Source organism: Ammodytes marinus (genome assembly GCF_949987685.1).
Source record: "Ammodytes marinus genome assembly, chromosome: 14".
Taxonomy (NCBI): Eukaryota; Metazoa; Chordata; class Actinopteri; order Uranoscopiformes; family Ammodytidae; genus Ammodytes; species Ammodytes marinus.
This window is the reverse complement of record NC_137218.1, coordinates 9,785,032-9,807,065: the sequence shown is the minus strand read 5'-3', so window position 1 is coordinate 9,807,065 and position 22,034 is coordinate 9,785,032.

The window sequence follows — 22,034 nt, the reverse complement described above, 5'->3', positions numbered from 1 at the left end:
GACTTTCATGGGTGTATTGGGGGGGTGGGTTGTATTATTTTAGTTTTTTTTGTATTGATTTAGCATGGCTCTCATGACATTTTTCCTACTGACCTGCTTGTTGCAAACCTTTAAATATGTGCAAGTTTAACCATGCATTGCGTCCAGAATTACTAAAGTATGATTACTATTGTTACATTAATAATATAGGCTACAAATATAGATTTTTAGCACTAGATAGGCTACTGCAATATTCTTTAATTTTGAGATTTTGCTAAGTGTACTTTATTATTACAAGGAAAATACAGAAATACTAAGGTATGACTAGTATACCTTTAGTTATAACATTAATAATAATATAACCATATACATTTAGAAAAACGAGCACATCTTTTAGAATCTGTAATAGTCTGTCCTTTTTCTAAGTGTAATTTATTAAAACAGTAATATGCATATAAACTATCAAAATACGCTCCATGTGCATACTTATTATAGGCTACTAAAGCATCTGCACGACTCACAAACACACACCCACGCGCCTTCATTCACCAGATACCAAAGTTGACCCCGCAGCAAGGCATGATAAACAAGCATGGGACCAGCCCTTTAGTATAAGCACCGGCTGAGCGGAGAAGTCGGGCATTTACAAGAAATGATGTAGTAATTTCAGCCGCCTGTAGGAGCGGTGTAATACAGGCGGCTTTCTCGTGGAGTGCTTGAATGTAGGGTATGCAGTGTGTGTGTGTGTGTGTGTGTGTGTGTGTGTGTGTGTGTGTGTGTGTGTGTGTGTGTGTGTGTGTGTGTGTGTGTGTGTGTGTGTGTGTGTGTGTGTGTGTGTGTGTGTGTGTGTGTGTGTGTGTGTGTGTGTGTGTGTGTGTGTGTGTGTGTGTGAGTGAGTGTGAGTGTGAGTGTGTGAACCTCTGAAGCGATGATGACACAGCGGGAAAAGAAGCAGTTGTACGCCGAAGCAACGGCAGGCTGTTTTTTTTTGTTTTTTTATACACATTAGTTTTCTCATCTGTCACATCATTTCACCCAAAACCCAAAAAGCAATGTGACTACAATAATAAAAGCAATGTGCATGCAATAGTCTACATGCATGATCTATATTTCAAATATGTTATCAAATGTTTGTATACATTTCTAAATGCAGTGCTGTTTTGTTCTCAATAATACATAACTAATCACAATACTAGTACGTCCCAAATCCCTGTTATATAGCAGCAACATGCACACATAGCTCGCTGTCTTCGTGGGAGTTTGGGAAATCACACACATGTGGATGTGGAGTCGCTACTACCCCGATGCTGTTGCTGCTGTCCATGTAGGGACTTCCCGGGCAGTTTGTTCGCGCGCTAGAGCCTTGCATCAGACGCACGTAGCCTTGCGCCTGGGAGGGAATGGCAGGGAGTTTTCCTGCGGAGTTTTCACCGGCACAAGCAGCCACTGGGTTTTCCCAATGAAGGCAGAAATCAGGATTCTAGGGGGAAATCATCCCGGTTTTCTGACCCATTGTTGTCACGTTTGAACACTTAAAGCTGTCAAACAAAAAGTCCATGTTAATGGAAGCAATGCTGGGAGAGAGAACTGGGAATTATAGGAATTCACAGGAGCGGCTCAGGCAAAACACATGCAACTGTGTAGCGTTTATTCTCAGATATGACCATTTGTTGCATTTTCAGATCAGGATTAGTAAGTAATAATAACAATAAAATAATACGAATAATGGTAAATTAGATCAATCTGAAGGGGCCATGAGATAGTTCATTTGAAAGGAAAGGACAAAAAAACATTTTCTCAAAAAAAGAAGAAGACATATAGATAAAAGGAAATAGATTCTGAACTTTTATAATCAATGTTTCCCTGCAAAGTAGCCTATACATCGTTTAAGACATCTGGACCGTTAAAAATAGGCTATGTTAATGAATCAATGTCACACATAACAAGTGGTCAACACATTGTGCAAACAATAAGCATGTTGGGACTTGTAATTACATTTGTGCTATTCCTTATGATTTTGTATGAGGAATTTTCATTTGTAGTGACATTAAATTCCAAACTGGTTGAAACATCCACCATGCAGCACATGACTGCTGCAATATGAAAACAATTACACAACTTCTAAAACTGACCTCAATAGGTCATTGATTTAACTTGCAGTGCTGCATACCATCAAAAAGTGTTTTCTTTATAGGGAATAGCTTTTATACCTGAATTGCTCATGTCTGAGCTTATTGTTTTTTAATTATTTGTTGGAAAAAATGGCACACATTTTTTTCAGTTTTTGTTTAGGAAGTTCAATTTGACTTTGATGTCTAGTGTCCGTTCTAAAATATATTTACTAGAGCAACAGCTTATAATGTGCAGGGCTGGCTCTTCATGTAATTGTTTTTATTTCTATATTTAAAGATATATGGCCTCAACAGCAACCTGATAATAATTTTACTAACTTATATTTTCCTCTCTATCAACAATAAATTATAAGTAAACTTGCTTTTCTTCAGAAATATGAATGTACTTATGACAACAACCTGCTCGTCATTCCGAACCTTCAAACTTAATCCACTTTTTTTTTATTAATCACCCTTATCCATGTGCTTTCACATCCATCCTGATACATTCCTATACATTTGTTGTCACCTGGGCATGCAGTGATCATTTAGACCAGTTGCAAAGGTTAAGGCGGTAACTTGAGGCTTTGGGATGAGGCGATCAGCTTGAGTGTCCAATCTCCCCCATGGACCATCTGCTTTGGTAGCTCACTGACACCAGATCAAGTCAAAGCTCTCCTTAGTTAGCAGGCAATTTGCACTGCGACCTCGTGTGGTGCAGGGTAGAATATCTACATGTTGTTATTTTACTATTTGTAACATATTTTACCGCTGATTCTGAATTTCCAAATCTGAATTTTAGGGGAATTTAATATTTTTTCTTGAGGCAGTTTTAGCACAGCAGCTATTTATCACACCATGTTCAGTACAAAGGAGTTTGGTTTAACTTGCTTTGCTCTAACTGTTAAAGTTGTGCTGTCTGTTTGTTGAAACCGTATAGGCCCTTTTCTTTTTGTTGAACCATTTGACATTCCTGTTTTTTCTCCTGCCTCAGCAGTTATTTTCTTCTTATTTCTTTCTCGCACCACAACATATTTTCCACAACAAACACACCTAGGAATCCACTTCCAAAACACCTGCAATGACCCAATCCATGACACATAGCTGTCTTGATGAAGGTAAACGTGACGAGGCAAGGTGAATAATAATGCTAAAAATATATTATTTATGTATTACTCATACAACATATGAGTATGATTAAGAGACGTGAGTGAACATGTGAAGTGTCCATGAATGGATCAAGCTAACCCCTCAGGCCAATCACAAACACATTACATCGTAACCACAGGTTTCACCCAACTAACCTGCTGATGCAGAGTTTTGCCCAAGTGGCTTTGAAATTTAGCACCACTCTTAGACCAATATGTGTATTGTTTGCGATTGACACAACACAGGGAGACATATTCACCACCCTTTGTGTAAATCCATCAACAGGAGATTAGGTTTGCCAGAGAAGTTGCATTGGAGTTGTTCTAAGTAGGTGGGGAAAATATCAGTTCTCTACTTAAAGGTGCTACGAGGAACTTTTAAATATTTCTCAACCAGTCTCATTTTCCCTATGATGATCATAAATGATATGTAACAGAAAAAAATACCATCAGTACAAAGAATGCTATTTTTACATAATTTTTAACTTATGTAGCTGGTAGAGGAGCAAGTTTTAACTTTATCTTAAAGGTGCTGTAAGCGGAATGGTTCTTTTAGCTAACTTCCTGTCAGTTGCTGCAGTTAGCAGTCCCCTCGCTCGTCCCAACGTCACCACATTAATGCACTGCGGTCTTCAAGCAGCAAGTTATCTAGCATCATCTCAGATCCATAAGTGTGATAAAACATGATATAAACCATCAAAAAAGACATTGGGAAGGATTTTTACCTGCTCCGCCATTGTAGGGGCATACACATTCACCCATCTGTCGCTCTGGCGTGCACCGGCAGTGAGACCATGGGCCTCTCCGAATTGTCCAATCTCCTAACCTATAAGCCTCCTTTCCTATACCTTAACCCCTAAACGTCATCGGGGTTAAGGAGAGATGAAAGGTGCTTCCTATCGAACATAGGAAAAGAGAGCACTGTTTCAAATTAATTCGACTCCACTTTTCCTAACCGACGTCATTGCGCGACGGCGAGTAGTGCTGACGTGAGTCTCTAGCGTGAAACTACACTATTTTCCGAAAATGGACTACAACAAGCGCTCGTTTGATCCATGCGTTCTTTTCATATTGATTTTAATCAGGTTGTCGCCAATAGAGTGAGAATCACTTAGATCGGACTTGGCCAAGGGGAATATGTAAGGCCACTTGAATCCCAATTCACATGTGAAAAAAAGAGAGGCTACACTTATGTTGATGTTGAAATGAACTGCCCCCAGTAATCTTCATTAAATGTGAAATTTTATTTTCTTATGGTGTAAATGATGTGCTACGAAAATAACTACTATGATGTTGGTCTTTTATGAGATCTTTATGGGGGGGGGGGGGGGGGTATTTTGTTTTAGCCGAGTTAAATCTTCCTCTCTTCTCTTCTCCTCTCTTGTTTTACCTCTCGTTCGTATTTGTGTAGAGTCGGTAAACTCCGTCGGAGGCTTGCTGCTTTAAATATTGCCGCCGTAAAGGATTATGGGATACCACTATCTCCTTTCCTTTCGCATAGGTTGGTCCGGAGTAACCTATGCTAAAGGAGGGTTAAAGGATGAATGAATCGAGGCTCCTTTCCTATGCCTTTCCTAAGCATTTTGAGAATTCGAATCACCTATCTGCCGAGCACTTCCGGTTCATCTCGATAGGAAAGGAAATTTCCTATGCAAAAAATACTATTTGGAGAGGCCCCATGAGTGAGACGGGTGTCGGTTTGTAGCGTTCTCTCTTGTGATTGGATATTAATTTCGGGATCCCCGAAGAGTTTATTTGCTGATTACATGCAGAGCAGCTGACTGAGAGATCGGCTTTATGAAACACGCACATTATGTAAGTGATCACTGTATGAATAAAGATCGATTAAACACTTATATTAACATAAATAAATCGCTTACTTCACCTTTAAGTTAGGCGGTTAAGATGTTGCCCAACTTTAGGGGTGAGGCTATGTCCAAAAAGGTCACAAGATGAACCTTAATAGTCATTAGATGGTTAAAGGGACAGGAGAGTAGAAAAACAAAGTTCTGCTCAATAAATATGCATTTCTCAGACATGTATTTACTTAGAGACACAAAGGGAATTTCCAAAAGTATGACAAATCTAGTCGTAAGGCTGAAAAGGGACGGAGTAAAGCAGGGGTGGCCACTAGGTCGGTCGGTCGATCGCGAGGGTAGTGTGGGTCGATCGCGTGGCATTCTTAAAAAAAAACATATATATATATATATTTTTAATTAAATTTTTTTTTTTTTTTTTTTTTTTTTTTACTATGAAAGAGCGAATGAGCCGTGCCAGCATGCGCTGCCGTTCGGTGGAGGGAGAGAGGACACCACTTTCTAATTTGACATACAGTACATATCAGTTTGTTAGCCAGTGAGCTAACCAAAGCTAATCCAAGTCAAGGAAGTGGAGAGGCTTCTACACTGTGACAAATTCTACTATGTAAAATACAGCCAGAGAGAGGAAGACTGTTCACACAAACACACCACCACATATTCTAGTGCAGGGGTGTCCAAACTACTAAACTTTTTTGCATTTCTTAGTTAACCCACTAGTGCAGGGGTGTCAAAACTGATTGATTGGCCCGTGGCACATTTTAAAAATATGATGTAATATGGCCCTTTTAATTTTTAAATAATTTAAATGCACTCATTATATTACAGAGAAATATGTCCCATAAAAGAAAAAGAGCACCAAGCCCATCCCAGAGGACCCTGCATAATATTTTATTTTAAATTAATATTATTATGGAAAATCCATGTGTCCTTCTCCAATAGCTTCCAATTCATCTGACACAGTGTCTCCATTTTTTTCATACAAAATTATTCAGCTTTAGCCTCTTAATTTTCCTCTCAAAGTGCACCAGATTCATGCATTTCACTTTAAAAACTTTAAAAAATCTCCCGGGGGGGCATACCCCCGGACCCCCCTTGGAGGGGCGGGATCTCGGCTGGCTACTATTTTCACCAAGCTGGACATTGGACGCAAAAGCAGAAAACACTGGGTGTATCAATGGCATTTAACAAGAGGGGGGGTGTATCTGTTTAATGTGCAAGTAAAGTGTTGCCGTGAAGAAGGATTACAATTTACGAAGACACTATGAAACTAAACATCAGAGCAGCTACATGTCCTGATAAATGTGTTATTTTTGCAAAGTGGCCCGGGCCTTCGTAGATTTTTCTGTATGTGGCCCTCAGTGAAAATTCAATTCTGCACACATTTTTCCTCTTAACTGAGAACTGTACCATACAGAACAGAACCGTGACTTAAAAACCAAGGTACGTACCAAACCGTGACTTTTGACCCCTTATAGTAGGTGGTAGCTCACTTTGACTTGGTCATTTTAAAAGTAGCTCACAAGCTGAAAAACAGTGGCCACCCCTGGAGTAAAGGGTTTGTTTAACTAAAGTATGCACATATTGACTATAGGCCTACAGACAGAGATACAGAGACTTGTATTTGTCTGTGTGGACCTTTCATCATTTCATTATATAAATATTTAGAAAGAACAAAACATACAAACACTCAGATGTTCTTTTCCTCAGGCAAAACAGTAATTCACTTTTCCTCCCATGTTTCCCTCAGTCTGGGGTTAGGGTCCATGCTGTGTTTGTTATAAATGCTGGTTTGTTGGTCATCTGTCTTTTTATTTGTTGTTTTGTGGGAGAGGGGTCAGTGCACACAGTAGCTTGAAGGCAAATGACGAGACTGTGATGGTGAGGCACTTTAACTTCTTTTGATATTTAACTTCCTACTCTGTAACTTGTATTAGTCTAACAGGTGTTGGTTATTTCTTGTGACTTCAATTACTGTCCTACATTAATATAGGTTTGAAATGTGTTATGGTCTCATATTTGATTGGTGTCTACAAAGGAATGTATTTGATTCTCTGAGTTGGGCCTCTATACCTGAAGGTTACTGATCAAACCCTGTGCAGTTTGATCAGTTCACTGCTGGGTCAAAGCTATGTCATGCTCCTGGTGTCTGTTTCTTATCTTTAGTGCCGTCTAACATCTTTAAAACATACAGTATGTCTTGCAGTACAATCCTTTACTATACCTTTTATACACAGAAACTTCATTTTTTTTAAATATTAACCCCTGAACAGTAGTGTACACACATATTTTTGGCAGGCATTTCACAAGTGGAAATCTGTTTTGATCCTGTCAGCCGATTTTACAATTCAGCTGATACACACATCTTAAAATACCTCTTGCTAACCCACTCATGAGTTGTATTTGTTTGCTTAGATTTCGCTTGCCTTGTGTAAATATTGTAACATAGTTCTTTGCTTGCTCTGATCATGGTTATTTTCAGCAATGGATGGCAAAGTCGGTTTGTCTGTCGGTCAGTCCATCACTTTGTTAAAGATTGAAGTACTGTATCTCAACAACTGTTTTATTACGTTGAGGCCACAGCTCCCATGTTGCAGTTTTCGAACAGGGGTCTCCTCCAGATGTTCCCAGTTCACCCTGACTATACCCGTGTGATCTTACCAGGTCTGTCCAGAGTCTTTCTTCACCCTTTGACCTAACTCACCACGGTTGACAGCTCGTCCCCTCTCGTCCCCAGAGTGTCCAAATTATGTGGCCTCTGATCAGATGCCCTTCGGAACATAAGGAATTCCCTATGTATTACCATTCTAACATCCTGACCCCTGACACTTTTACTATGTTGTGATTTACAAAGCTGGTTTTCTTTCACTCAACTCTTTTTTCCTGTGTTTGGTGGACTTATCACATTACAAATACATTAACTAGTTTATCAGAGCCCTCATCTAACCCTGCAGTCACTCCCATGGTGTCCTGTTGGACATCACTGTCAAAATGCAGGTTCCTTGGTCAAGATTCAAAAACTACATTGTGATATGTTGTTTATCTGGTTGAACGTTTTACCTTACATTTCTTTTTCGTTTACACTTTTATCCAAAGCCACTTTCAATAAGTGCATTCAATGCAAGAATCCCATAGGTACATTAGTTTCAAATAAGCCTAATAAGCCAAACTATAAACCACAAAGTGCCCAATGTAAGTGTATCCCTTTCCTCTTTGTCTATCAATGAAAAGCTTGACTATTTGCCTCCTCTGTCTGTGTCTTCAGGAACAGAAGAGCAACAGAGCCTGCAGGTGACAGATTAGAAGTTGTGGCCCATTTAATAAGGTCAGTCACATGACAGCCACACAACAAGACAGTTAGCATGTCGGCCACTACTGGAGACACGGGGGAGTTTTTGTGTTAAATAAAGAGTCAGTGAATGAATAGATAGGGCAAATATTAGACATATATGATTTATTGCATGCTTTAAATATGAAATATTTATATACATATGATTGTTGTTGGGGCATGTGGCATTGAAGGTGCCACAATATTCAGAATTCACAATAAAAAATAAAGTAAGTGTACGGCAACAGTAAATGGATGACATTTGGTTTACTTATTTATGATTTATAAGCCCCTCACGGACAAATAAAAGTCAGAGCAGCCCGTCCTCACCAAAATGATTCAATGAAGGCGCTTGAGATAACAGGATGGAAAATGTAATCACTTAAATGTAAGCACAGAAGTGTCCGTGAGCCAAATGTAAATCTCCCTGATGCACAAAACCAACACAATATCTTTGTTTTCCCCCTACGTGGTCTACATGTTGTCACTCACTCACTCACTCACTCACTCACTCACTCACTGCTGTGGCTTTGTCGGACCATATCAAGGTTACTGTAGTTCACTGGGAGTGTCTTAATGTACCACGTGATCCTAATGCAAAGTTACTCCGTGTCAAAGCTGTGCGCAGCTGCAGAGACGTTTGGGCTGCATGGTGTGATGTACCAGGGACAAAAATAACACAGAGAAAACAATGTTTATTGAGTTTGAGAATATGAAAATGCCTATATTACATCTTATTTGCAATCGTGTTGAACTCATATAATGTTTAAGAGAGAGAGAGAGAGAGAGAGAGAGAGAGAGAGAGAGAGAGAGAGAGAGAGAGAGAGAGAGAGAGAGAGAGAGATAATTAAAATTGCCCACATTCATAGCTTTGCTTTTGGCACAACACATTTCATGATTTGAATGAATTTTAATTTGTTTCACAATAAAAAGGCCATAATAATTAAGTGAATATTTGGTTATTTCTTTCAGTATATAGGCTACTTTGCATCCATAACCTTGGCGACGACCGCATATGTCAGTCCGACCCAGAAACCCATTCATTTCAGCAGCGGTTATCTGCCATTGCGCATGCAGCCAATTGGGTGAAGGTGGAAAAATCCACACGAAATAAGGATGCTACAGTAGGCCACCGGGGTTCTGTTTATCCAGTCGGCACGCTCTGTTCCTTTAGCGAAAAAACCTGCTGGACATCCGCCATCCCCTGCCCAGCTCCCCCCTACTGTGGTCCGCCTCAGATATATTGTCGCCCTCCTCCCCTCACTCACTCCTCCACATCCCCCCTCCTCCTCCTCCTTAATCTCCCAGATTGTCGGCGACTTGCTGCAGTCGATGCCGCAGTTTTGAGCCGCTCCTGCACCGGGACAGCTGACTCAATGAGAAAGACATGCTCGCATTCGTTTTGGTCTCTGGTTCGCTGTGGATTATATTAGGTGAGTTTTCAGCATCCTCTCTTTTTTTTCTCTCCATTTATTTCTGTGATTACAGGGCGATGCACGGTGCACCTGCCTCGCAGTGGTGCTGAGGCGCATTGTGAGTCACTGCCGGCTTTTTCATTCACCAGGGGCTGTGCTCTTTCTATTTTGTCTTACAGAACCTATATTTTAGAGTGTTTAACCTAGATTGCTGCAGTGGGCGCTTTGTATCGTCTGTGGGTAACATTTAAAATGTTATCTCTCTGTCTACACGTGCAGGCTATAAACGCAACTTCATTGCAAACGTCTTGCATCGCAGCCTAGCTCCAGCTTCACCCACTGTTTCCACACCAGGGTTATTAGAGCAACAACGAGGGGATGCTTCGTGGTTGGCATTAGGCCTACCTTTAACCAGGTATGCTACAGTGGGTACAAGCTGCCAAGCTGCTCAATGCATGTGGGTCAGTCTGTCGGTGTTTTTTATTTATTTTCCATGACAAAGTTGTGCTGATGTATTAACGTTTATAGCAGTCTAGGGAGACGATGTTCTCACCACAAGCCAAACCCAGTATTAAATATAAAAACACGTATGCATTCCAGGCCGGCCACCTGCTAAGGTCGTGTGACATTGCGCGTAGAAACCGGACACACGTCATTTAAAACCCCTGATAGGGAACAGCTTGTCTTTTACGACCTCCTGGTGTAGCTCGTACTTCCACCCAAACCAGACAGTACAGACATCCATCTCAGATCAGGCCTATTTAACAAAGCCTACAACATGCCAGGAAGCCGGTTGAGCTACTCAGCATTTTGTCAGAGATGTCCTACGCCATGGAGGATGAGGGAGGATGAGGAAGGATGACGCGCTTCTAATGACCGCAGCTGATTGGACGGAGCTGTCCAGGAGTGAGGGGGTGCTGAAATCCTGCGGCCTACCGGCAAACCCGAGAGCACAGCACGTTCAGCTCTGACCATACACACCAGGCCCCCGCCCGGTTTGCTGAGCGCTTTCAGGGGCATCAAAATCTGCATACTAACGCGTTTGACCTCTACACGTCTTTAATACACGTGAGGTGATACGATTTTTTAAAAGATATAACCCCTTTTCATGATGTGTTTTAGCCTAGCCATGCTTGCCTTATTGCAACGTGTCATTAAAGAAACAGGTAGGCTAAATGTTCAGGAATTTCTTATTTAAATGGATCATTAGTGGTATATGACATGCATTGCTAAATTTAAATTGTAAGATGGCCCAGGTGGATTCATTTAGGCTATTCCTCTGCCAAACAACATAGGTCTGTATCAGCAGCTGCACTGCATGGTTGCTTAGTGACAGAACAACTAGTAAGAGTTGGGGTTTTGGTTAATGCATTAATATTAACAATCTGCTGTGACATGTTTGCAGCAGGAGTTTGAGCAGCCAATCAAGATTGAGTCTCCCCAAAATGTTTTGAAACAGGCTGAAAAATATCAGCCAGAATGAAGCAGAAAATATCATTTAAAAAAGGCCCCCAGGGGGATTCATGACGCCTTTAACCTATCATCACTTCCCAACACCCTGCTGCTCCTCAATTGAATAATTCATTCAATCACCTGGTTAGTGCAGCCCCACACAGTGTGTAAACCTATTATTTTCCCCTCCTCAATATTTAATTAAAGGGATGGGGCTGGCTTTGCCCCACCCTTTTAGCAGGAAACAACCAATGGTGTTTTAGTATTCAAGGTTTGCATCTCCTCTGCTTGACTTACCTGCGTGACCCTTCCTTTTCATTCGTTCACTTTTTGTAGGATATAGGACGGCGTAAGGGATTCAAGCGGGCATGTCAACTTGCATAATAGACACAAGTTGAGTGTTAATATAAGTCTAGCCTGCTGTTTAATACATTTCTGTTATTGTGCACTTGTTATGAGGTAAATATAGTTGTACAGATCACAACAAGATACACTCCTGTACAGTTACATGTTTGACAAGTGACTTTCGCCAACAATCTTAAGTTGGTGTTTTATTGCATATACATACTCTCAAGTCTCAACCCTGGTGTGATCAATAATACCAGCCAGTCTGGGTGCTCTGAAAACAACATGGCAGCTTCCCCTCTCAGTGAGGCTTTTGTGCTGTTTCAGCATTCGGTTCCTCTTCTTCCTCATATTGTGGCAGTAATAGCTCAGCCTAAAGTGCTGAACCAGGCCTGCCTGCCCATCACACGCTCAAGTACTTCTGTTACAGCTCAGTCTTCAGAGTGACGTGCAATGTTGTCTTGTTTGGATTCTGTTTATAGGCATGTTCCTTTCGTTGGGTTTATTTTTATTGCATGTATCAATAAGCCCTATTGGAAATGAGAAAGAAAGCCTCAAAGGAGCCTTGAGGATCTTTAAATCCTAGTATTCAATCTCAGAATTCATTCCTCAAAAATAAAAAATGGAGGAAGCAGTAACACATAGCTCTAGGTCTGGTGGTCGTCAACATTTTTAGTATAAACTACACGCAAACATATATAACGAGGTCAAATTAATTAACCAAGAGTTTTTTTTTCTGAGCCTTTCCTAGCCATAAATAACACCACAACCCTAACTAAATGTTGTCTAATGGCCCATTAAGGCTCCTAACGACCCCAGGTTAAAGATCCACATGCCTACCTTTGCGCTCACTTTGATATTCAAATCAAACCCGGGAGCCGTCTCATTTAGTGCTGCTATGTGCAATTGGTTTAAATGTGCACGTGTCAACAGTAGTGTAATAATCAGAAGTGTAAATTTGCATATGTGAGCCGCCGGTGGGTGTGTGTCATTTAGTGAAGGAGAAGATGAGCGCTGCGTGTCTATGCAGGGGGAGATACCAGAGAGAGAGAGAAAGATAGAGAGAGAGAGAAAGATAGAGAGAGAGAGAGAGAGAGAGAGAGAGAGAGAGAGGGGGAGCGAGAGAGAGCGTGGGGTGGGGGAGGGGCCAGTGTGTGGGTGTGGTGAGTGCGCTCAGCGTCTGTCAAGCTGAGGGTGGTGTGATACGGAGGCCAGAAAGGCCCAAACTAGACATCTTGCTGCCTTTCTCTCGCTCGCCTCAGCCTAATCTGGCCGGTGGCAATGGGAAGGTAATCACTAGGTTGCACAGGGCGACGTGATACCCGCCTGCGGCCCCTTTGACACATCACACCACCACATACACACATACAGTAGGTGTTTACACCACAGCTCACCGGCTGCCCGGCCACCAATGCCTTTGTAAGTGATACTGCCCTAGACCACAGCTGCGTTAACACTTCTGCAATGCAATGACACGCGTTTTTGTTTTTTCAGTTTTTTTCCCTCTGCTTGCTTCGTTTGTGTCTTTCAATTTTTACTTTACAGCGCTGCGTTTTTTGTTTCATGTGTATTTTATAGATAGCAGTCCTTCCACCTTAGTTCATCTCTTGTACTTCTTTCCTTTGATTGTGAGTGACAATAGCACACAGCTGATGTGTTACATCATAGTTCAGGGTTCACAGAGGGAATGGCTGTTTGTGTGCACTACTGTAGATGTGGTGGTGTCTTTCTAATTATTGCTCAGCGACAGTTGAAGAAGTTGTGGTTTGACTCCTGGAGGTTGGTCTGAGCAGAGTAATGGCTGAGAGTGATAAGGATGTGTGGTTGAGTGAGACAGTAGGTGCTGTGCAAGGATCAGTGGTTAGAAGGAAAACCATAGCAGAAAGAAATGTGAGAGAAGTCGCTAAAAAGAAAATAAATAAAAATATAAAAGGAAGCTGAGGATGTCTTTAAATAGAGTGCAGTAGTGACGTTACTACTGGCCATGGGTCTGTATGCTAATAGGCTGTAATCTGCCCATGCTGGACTCTAATCATTTGTGACGGCCCTCGGATGGCCTGACGGGGCGGGACGTATGCCATTTCCTCTACTTTAAGCCTCAGAGGTCACAGGAAGTCCCATTCACAAGCCAGTGTGCCAGTTATTAGCCACGGTGCAGCAGAGTTCCATTACCTACATTTTTACTCATGCCATTTAAATGGACTGAATAGTGTGTTGTTGCATGGGGACCTTGCAATGGCCCCTGGGGGACTATTCAGGAGCACTTTAGATGAGCCATTTGTCATAATGCAACATGTCAGCAAAATTCACCTGCCAAATCCCGCGAAATTTAGGATGCAGATGGAATCCCCCCCCCCCTCCTCCTCGTCATGTCAAGAGCCACAGTCAACTGAAATCCTTTAGTAGAAATTCAGTATATCCATGTGTGCATACTAAGCCTTTTGTGTAAGCTGATAAGCTTTAGGATCCTCAAACTTGTACCTTGTAGTTGAAACTATTTTATCCACTTCAAGCTAATGCAAGCTAGTTTAGTGAATATATGCAGCTGTGAAGATGCAGACATACACCAACATGTACAGCTCAGTTCAAAACAGTTCACATGTTTATTTTTCTTTTAAATCCAGATGTGTGTATGCACAGTATGTGCTCTTAATGTTTTGTAATATATATGATATTAGAGGTTGCATTATTTTCCCCTCAGTACATTGTTTGACTGTGAACATCTGTCAAGCTTTCCTAACCAGCGTAGGTCCATCAAATTATGTTGCATAATGCATTTATGTATAGATTTTTTGTTGTCAATGTTTTCTACATTTTCACTCACTTTTCGCTAAATTAGGGTTTAGTAACATGACAGATGGGCAGCAGATGATGTGATTGAATATCCTCAGTGAAATCCCAGGAAATTATAAACCGAATGCATGTTATAAATAAGTGTAAGTCGAAAGAGAGGTCCACATGTCACAGGCACCTTGAAATGATATGCAGCTGTGGGAAGAAATATAATAAAGGTGAAATTAAGTATGTGACGATCAAACTTTTTGCTTGGGAGGCCAACACTAGATGTAAGCATTTGCGGCGGTCATTCAAATGCATCATCCTGTTTAGGGGAAAACAGTTTGATATAGTATTATTAACCCGATGATGACTTCTTAACTTTAACTTGTAAAGTGATTTGTGATCTTAATCTGCCGATGGAGCCTTCACATTTATCAGATAACCCAAGTATAGATCTATCTCCCTGACAAGTAAGCAAACTACATTTGCCGATGAAGTAACTGAGATGAATTAGATTTTTTTAAATAGTTTTTTTTGTTTCCAAGGTCAAGAGAGAACACTCACACTCGAGTATAGTTTTAGTATAGTGCTGTACTGACAATTAAAGATATATCTCTGCTTCATAGTTCAAGTTCAATCAATCTATATTACATTACTTTAAAGAGTCTATTTCCTAGTCAGTCGTTAATTTCCTGTAAGCGAATGTATGCCTCTGTTACTTTCTAATGGATCTGCAATGATAAAAGAGTGCATCACTGAGTCATGCAGTCGTGCATCATCAACCCAACCTGCACACAGATTTATAGAAGAACCATCAGCTTAATGCCCGCATTGTAAATGCAACGCAATTGTTTTTTTTTGCTGCAAAGACGAGAAGAGAACTCAAATTTCAACTAAAACTCACGTGTTGATAAAGGTCATTGATGGGGATGCTGCTGACCTGCTGTTCTTCTGTCACCGCAGCTGTAGCAACAATGGATGGACTTAAAGACCTGTGTGTGTGTGTGTGTGTGTGTGTGTGTCTGTGTGTGTGTGTGTGTGTGTGTGTGTGTGTGTGTGTGTGTGTGTGTGTGTAGGCGCGCGTGTGTGTTTGTCTCCTCAGGGTATGTTATTTCAGTTACTACAGGACAAAGAGTTGGACACCAAACAGGGTTGTGGGCTGTAGAGGCGAGGTGGATGAAACAGCTGAGCAAATTAACCGGTTAATCCTTTAACAGTCATGCAAATTTAAACATGCTGCCTGATAATTATTATTTGAGTATCAATTTGTTTTAGCTCCCCCATTTGTGAAAGATATGTGTGTATGTTTTTGTTTTTGTGTCCTACTAACACAACTGGATTGATTCTGAGGGTTAAGAGAAAGAAAACATGAGAATACACAATAGACAGTCCTTCTTGGTCCTGTTTCAGGAGCTGTGCAGAGCTTGTAGACAGCTTGTAGACCGAGCTTCTCGAGTGTGACAGCCTTCTCGTGCAGTTATTCAGTTTTTCGGCCCAAAAAATGAATACTTACATATACTTCAAAGGAGTCTGCCCCCCGAAATAGGACACTGTGTATATTGGAGGGTTAGTTGTTCCTTAAGACCATTCCCTGCCTCCCACCTAGCACTCTCACCCACACCCTGTCTCATTACAGTCTGACAGCAAAATTATTTCAGTGAAGCGTACACTTGTTGTTAAAGTGAGTCAGCACGGGTTGGCGTTATGGTAACAATCAGTGTAGGTCAGGTCCTGCTCTGTCTAGTTCTAATGTTTAAACTTTTTAGCTATAAGAAAACTGACTGTTTGACAGTTTTTTTTCTCTGTATTAAAAGTCAAACAAAGGCAGGATAAAGGGAGAGAGAGAGAGGCTGTGAGGTGTTTGTATCTCTACTGGAGGTCAATAAGGCCCCTGGTCGGCTTTGAGCTTCCTGCTTCTGGAGGGCTCTTTCATGGCAGGAAGAAGAGGTGTGCTAGGGGATCTGTGCCTTAACATTAGCTGTTCCTTCAACCCTGCATGCTCCACGCTACTGGTTGTTACCACACAAACCAGGTGCCCGGAGTGGACCTTCAATTATGAGTCAGCAGATTGATAGTGTATTATTCCCAGCTTGTGTCCCACTTCAGAACCTAAACCTTGCCATTTTCCAAAATATGTGTGCTGGCAGCGCCCGATATGGGTGTTGAATCAAGCATTGCTTTGCAGAGATGAGCAACAGAGAAATAACATCCATGGAAGATGGCACCTCATTTTACAAATCCTATTTATAAACGAACGGGACACTCGTAAAGGACACTTGAATAAATAGCATCAGTAAATTCCATATCAAATCCAGTGTGAATGACTCTTGCTCACGTGAATGTGTCTGTATAAAAACCGTTGCAATATCATTAAAACATATATTTTACTCTTCTAAGGTTAAATCCAGCCTCCTCTTCCCAGCTATCTGTACAGTGGTGTCAGTAGGTTATGGAGGTTGTCTATATTTAGAGCTGATTCAGTGCTGTTTCCCCCCCTCCCCTCCTCTGCCTCCTCTTTCGACTTCCACTTAATCCACTGTCATCCCTTCCGTAGCCAAGCCACATTGGCCCTTGAACGCGATACAAAACACATGCAGTGAGCAGTGTTACAGTTATGTCACGTCAGCGGCCCTCTTCCGTTCAGACTACCCCCAGTCCCATAGTGATGCATCAACGTTTATGGAGAACATGTGGATGTCACTTTGATGACAAAATAAATCTAGCAGACAAAACTAGTGAATAAATATGTCATTGTCTTTGTCAGACAGTGAGTAATAACATACTTTCTCAGACCAATCCTCTATGGTCTTACAGTAAAACGTTTGAAATAATATGAAGAAAACAAAACAAAATCACACCAGATGTATCTGAGAAATTTCGAACTTTTGACCCTAAATGATAGAATCTTCATTTAGGCAGTCAATGTGTCTCTGTATCTGTGTTGTTGTCTTCATGTGTCTGTTATATTGTCCCTACACATAGACAGAGCCGGCCCAAGCCTTCATGGGGCCCTAAGTGAAATATGATTAGGGGGCCCCTCTCCAATGTTAGCACTGCTGAAGTTAGATCTTTGTTAAATATTATTCATACACCCAGTGTTTTCCGCTAGTGCCTCCACTGTGCAGCTGTGCGAAAATATTAGACAGCTGAGATTCAGACCCTCCTAAGGGGGTCCGGGGGTATGCTCCCCCGGGAGATTTTTTTAACCTTTTTAAAGTGAAATGCATAAATCTGGTAGCCTGGCATTCCCAGACCTGCCACTAGGCGCTGGCAAATTAAATCTGCTGCGCCTGTTGGTCTGGACACGCTCCGTTGAAGCTTTTTCAAAAAGACCAGAAATCCGGGCTCCCGTTTCAATTGGTTCTATCTAATATGGGCGCGCCAGAGCCCTTTGTATGGTGCTCTGGGGAGGACGTAACCGGATGACGACAGTGACGTGCATGCGACGTCGAAGCCGTGATAGTAAACATCAAAGATGGCTGCGGATATGTTGTGTGAGTTTGAGACTGCTTTGGCCTCGACCCTTTACGATTTGGAAGACGGCACTCAAATCTTTCATTAGCAAGTAAGTGGAATGAGAGGGGCGCGGCACCGCTGCGACCCTGCAGTCACACTCTCTCCTGTCCACCCATGTTATTGTCACTGTCTTGTATGTTTCTTGGAGAGGTGTGTACTGAAAGGCAAATTTCATTGTGCTGTAACGGTGCATATGACAATAAATAATTCTGACTTCTGTTCTGTTTTGCCGACCGACCACGGCAAACGTTTAATTTAACAGTTTAACAGCGGTTCGCTAAACAAATGGGGCTTACGTCACCCTGTGCATCGCTCTGATTGGTTGTAGTGCTATCCAACTGTGTGCAGTGGCATTTGAAATGCACGAGAAGGAGCCGCCTCTTGAGTTGGAAATTACTATTGATCGTGGCCAGACCCTCTATCGTTCAAGATATCAGGGTCTGGATTTCCAGGCTATGAATCTGGTGCACTTTGAGAGGAAAATTAAGAGGCTAAAGAAGCACAAGAACTCTGTTGTCCAGCTACTGTATCTTTTTTTCCACAGACAAGGCTGAACAAGGCTATAGACTATACACAGTGCATGGGCAGCCCCATTTCCAATTGTTTTTAAATAAACTCAATACACACTGTGCATGGATGTGAACGTGACATGATCAGATAATTTCGGATTACCTCCCAGATGAACTGATTACATTTTTAGGCTATTAATTATCTAGACCAAAACATTTTATTAATTTTTTTGTATGAAAAAAAAATTGGAGGGGGCCCCCCTGGCGGTCGGGGGCCCTAAGCGACTGCTTAATTCGCTTATGCCTCGGGCCGGCTCTGCACATAGACCATCCACTGGGCTAAGTGGTTGTCTGTGTTTTTCTATGTCCTTGTGACAACATACTATATATCTCTAGAACATAAAAGCCTCTGATTGCCTGATCATCTTAAAGATTGTATGCATTTACTGTGTTATCAGGCAGCCAGCAACATTTAAAAATCCTTATATCACTTATAAAACCAAGTCCACACTCCATAGCTGTTGAACAAGTCCGCTGGCTGTTTCTGTACCAGAGGAAGGAAAGGTTGTGGAGGCCTTTGTTGATACTGGTCCTTTATTTGGGAGCTTTGTTTGTTTATGATGATTAAAATCTAGCTCTTTATTGGCAAAAAATTGCATGATATTGTGTGTGTGTGTGTGTGTGTGTGTGTGTGTGTGTGTGTGTGTGTGTGTGTGTGTGTGTGTGTGTGTGTGTGTGTGTGTGTGCCTACAATATCAGATTTACGGTATGTGCTGTTATGCGGAAAGCATATATGATATATATATATATTTTTTAACTTTCTATATTAAGTATCATGTTTTTACTGACTTTTTCTGTCCACATTTGGCATTTTTTACTTTTCAGTTGCTCTGCTGCCAAGAAAATCTCTCAGAGAGTTTGAGTCTGTTGCAAATACCTGAAGCTGTGCCAGAAAATGTTCTCAGTTTTGTCATGTATTAAATTAAGTTTAATTGTCAGACAGATCTCCAGCTGCACACAGTGGGCGACACTGTTTACTCAACAGGGCTGAACATTCCAACCAAGACATAACTTTGACTTTAGTGACTAAATATCAGCCTTGTTAAGTCACACACCCATTGAGTGGTTTTTCTTTAATTTACTATCATGGTTAACATTTCCAAGCAATGTAGCATCCCTAGGCCCCTCATCAGTGTTACTGGAACTGCAGAAAAAGAGGAAATATCTGATCAAAGTGGTAACAAAAGAAAAGAAAAGGGAGAAGCACATAGTCCTGTGGTACTGTTTTCAGACACATCAGAAGGCTCTATCATGCTGGGGGATTTCAGTTACGGGTCAGAGTTACTGGCTGAACAGAAACTCTGGGTCAGGTTGAGTAAAGGGGATCTGTGCAAGAGGAGTTTGGGTAATAATAGTCAGGGAATTCTTTGTAGGGCAGCTGAAAGTACTGTGTGATTCTGACTTGAATTACAGGTGATGAACAATAGCTGTAATAAAGTTTGGGAATGTAGCGCCATATCTGTTCTGCTTTACAAATGACTGTAAATGATCACTGCCCGCTGACAACGTGTGTGTGTGTGTGTGTGTGTATTTTTTTTAAAGGATTAGTTCAACATTTTAAATGTTAAAGAAGATAAACTTTACAACATCACTTAACGCTCCGTTATTAACGCTTAACGCTTACGCACGTTATGTTTTGTTCTATATTGTAACACGTTACGTCATGTCAGAATCAAATACATACGTGACCGTCACAGGCACTTCCTGGGTTCCTTCCAGTATGTATTTTATTTTTTTATTGACCTAACATGTAAAAATGTAGAGTGCACACAGGAGGGTTTAATGATGTTGTAAAGTTGATCTTTTGACTTGCTGCCCTTGACTACCAGTGTCCAGCTTAGCTAACCTGGAAGAGCGTCATTTGCACAAAAATTTGCACACACATTTACAAGGCAAAAAGCTAAAAAAATTAAATTAGAGGTTAGACCCTTTCCCTCACCTTTTATTCAACCCGTTTATAATTCAGCTTTATTAGATCTTGAGAGTGTTAAAAAGAGACAGCTGCTGGTCTCATCTTTTAATTTGGTCTTGGGTTACATTACGGAAATGAATGTCATGCATCAGGCTTCCTGAAACGTGCTTTCACCTCATACTGTGGTTGCATACGATTCCTATTCGCTTCAGTAAAGTGGTGGTGAAGAAAAAAAATTATTCACCTCAAAATAACAGGTGAATAAGGAAGTCAACGTTCTCACGGCCTCATATAATTATACCCCATGTGTATCTGTCTCAGTGTCTGTTGGTGTCTGTCTGTGGCTTTGTGCATGTGTGTGGGCGGGAGAGAGAGCGAGAGTAAGTGAACAGACAGGAAGTGGTTGTGATTGGCTGTGAGCTACAGCAGTGCTCCGACGCCATTCGTTGGCTCAGGTGGTGCTCTTCTCTGACGTCTCTGACTCATTCCTCGGGGGAGGGAAGGAAACCCTCCAGTCAGAGCTGCAGCCAGAGCCCGAACCCCCCCCCCCCCCCCCCCCAGGATAAATTATGTATCTCAGGGTGGTTGTGTGTGTGTGTGCGTGCGCGCATGTTTTATCTACTTTCTAGTCCCAGCATTTCTCCCTGCCGTATAGTGTGGATTATCTATTCTGAGCTGCTTACAGTAAGAGTAAGAATGCGAAGGGATGACCTCTCTCGTTTGACCTTTTTTAAGCATAAATGATGCGTTAAACGGGAGTGGGGTACATTTTATTCATAAAACACTTGTTAGAGAATGACTCAAAGTGGTTTAACCACAACCATGGGACATTTGTAGGAGGGTACAGTTGAGTGTGTGCTGAATGTGTGTGTCTGCATCAATCCCACTCACAAAGATCTCCTTTTTTTCGTCTTTTAATACCCAAAATGCAACTTGCTTTAATGTGTGAGAGATTGCACATGTGGGTGCACTTCAAAAAATTAACATGACACACTGACTGGAAACTGTGAAACAGACTAGACAAAGTTGCATTTTGTAGGTTTATATACAATATACTGTATGTATAGAAATATGTCTTGTTATATTTGTTATATTGTGTGTGTGTGTGTGTGTGTGTGTGTGTGTGTGTGTGTGTGTGTGTGTGTGTGTGTGTGTGTGTGTGTGTGTGTGTGTGTGTGTGTAAACGATATCATCTACCAGAATAATTATAATCATTTATTTTTAGATTATATCTGTTTTTCAGCAGCAGTGTTTCAAAACCCCCAAGCCATTATCTAAATACCTCCCATGGCACAACAGATTAAGCTGACTAGTGCACTGATGAAGTATTGAAAACCGCAATTATTCCACCAAATATTGATTTTTTTTTAACATCGTCTAAACAAGAAAACATTCTGACTGAAAATAGGTTTGCTTAAATAAAAGGTCATGTAAACGAAATGTGGCCAAAATGACAGAAAATATATGAAGACATTTATGTCAGGGTAGCACATCCTAACATTCACATGTACACATATTGTTAAAGTTCAAATTTAAAAAGAAAAAAATTTACTCTTTTATATTTGTATTTCATAGAACATTTAAAAAGAATATTGTTAACTGTACACACAAATAAAAATATAAACTAAAACAAACATAATCTTTGTCCCGCAGAGCTGAGTTCC